This window comes from Cebus imitator, unplaced genomic scaffold, assembly GCF_001604975.1.
Source record: "Cebus imitator isolate Cc_AM_T3 unplaced genomic scaffold, Cebus_imitator-1.0 Scaffold197, whole genome shotgun sequence".
Classification (NCBI taxonomy): domain Eukaryota; kingdom Metazoa; phylum Chordata; class Mammalia; order Primates; family Cebidae; genus Cebus; species Cebus imitator.
The window spans coordinates 1735451-1736953 of NW_016107512.1; the positions used below are offsets into that span (position 1 = coordinate 1735451).

General features: G+C 44.5%; 1 protein-coding gene across 1 annotated transcript in view; it reads left to right on the forward strand.

The window, feature by feature from the left end:
• PPP2R5D (protein phosphatase 2 regulatory subunit B'delta) overlaps positions 1–1503 on the forward strand; it is a 25742-nt gene that overhangs the window by 16314 nt on the left and 7925 nt on the right. The gene's annotated exons all lie outside the window — the stretch shown is intronic.

Consider the following 1503-nt stretch of genomic DNA (forward strand, 5'->3'; position numbering starts at 1 on the left):
ATTCAGAGGATGCAATGAATAACATTTCTGTCTTCCTCCCCTCCTCCACCTCAGAGGTTTTCAAGTTCTTCTATTATGATGGTAAAGGGTAAGAGTTTGGGATGGGAGCTGGAGAGGAGGAGGGGATGGCAGGTATGAGGCCAGGAGGTCACCTTTCCCTGTGGTGAGTGTACCCAGCTGGACGTGGCCTCTGCCTGGTCCTGTTGTAGCCTCTGGTTGGGGGCAAGGACTGTCCTGTGGCTTAGCTTCTCTCCTCTCCCAACAGGGGGCTGCCTGGACAGTCCTGGAGTACCTATGGGCAGACAGCCCTGCAAATACCTATTTTCAGACTTCTGAAAATGGACTTCATGGGGATGTAATACCTGTGTCTGGGAGTTGGCTGTCTCTTTAAAAAGGTATAGCTTTTAGGCTGAGTGTGGTGGCTCACACCTGTAATCCCAGCACTTTGGGAGGCTGAGGCAGGTGGATCACTTGAGGTCAGGAGTTCAAGACCAGCCTGGCCAACATGGAGAAATCCTGTCTCTACAAAAAAATACAAAAAGTAGCTGCTGTGGTGGTGCGTGCCTGTAATCCCAGTTACTTGGGAGGCTGAGGCAGGAGAATCACTTGAACTTGGGAGGCGGAGGTTGCAGTAAGCCAAGATTGCGTCACTGCACTCCAGCCTGGGTGACAGAGTGAGACTCCATCTCAAAAATAAATAAAGTAATAAACTAAAAATAAAAAGGGATAGCTTTTAAAAATTAGCTACATTTCTCCCATTATAAAAGCAGTATCATACTATACAGTGGAAGTAAGGGGGAGGAAAAACAAGCAGTATCAACCTGTAGAAAATTTAGAAATGCAGAAGTAATCCAATTCTGCAGGAGATAGTCATTAAGACAGTGGGGACTTGGGCTTGTTCTTGCCTTTTTCGAACCTCGTTTTTCTGTGCATGTGTTTTAATGTGGATGAGCTCATTTTGCGTACCCAGTTTTGTACTGTTCTTATTTTTTTGGAGACAGAGTCCTACTCTTTCATGCAGGCTGGAGTGCAGTAACACAATCTTGGCCCACTACAACCTTCACCTCCCGAGTTCAAGCAATACTCCTGCCTCAGCCTCCCAAGTAGCTGGGACTCCAGGCGCCCACTGCCACAGCTAATTTTTTATATTTTAGTAGAGATGGGGTTTTACCATGTTGCCCAGGCTGGTCTTGAACTCCTGAGCTCAGGCAATCCACCTGCCTCGGCCTCCTAAAATGCTGGGATTACAGGCGTGAGCCACCACACCTGGCCTTATACTCTCCTTATTTAACTTAGCATAGGAAGCAATTTTCCATCATTATGTAGTTTTAGGCCTTTTGTTTTATTTTAAATTTTTATCAATATAACACATACATTGTTCAGAAAGTCTGATAGTACTATTGAGCTTGGAATGCAATTCTAAGCTGTTTCCTCAGAGACTGAGATTTCCACATTAGATCCTTTTCCTAAGTTTTTTTTTTTTTTTTTTTTTTTTTTTTTTTT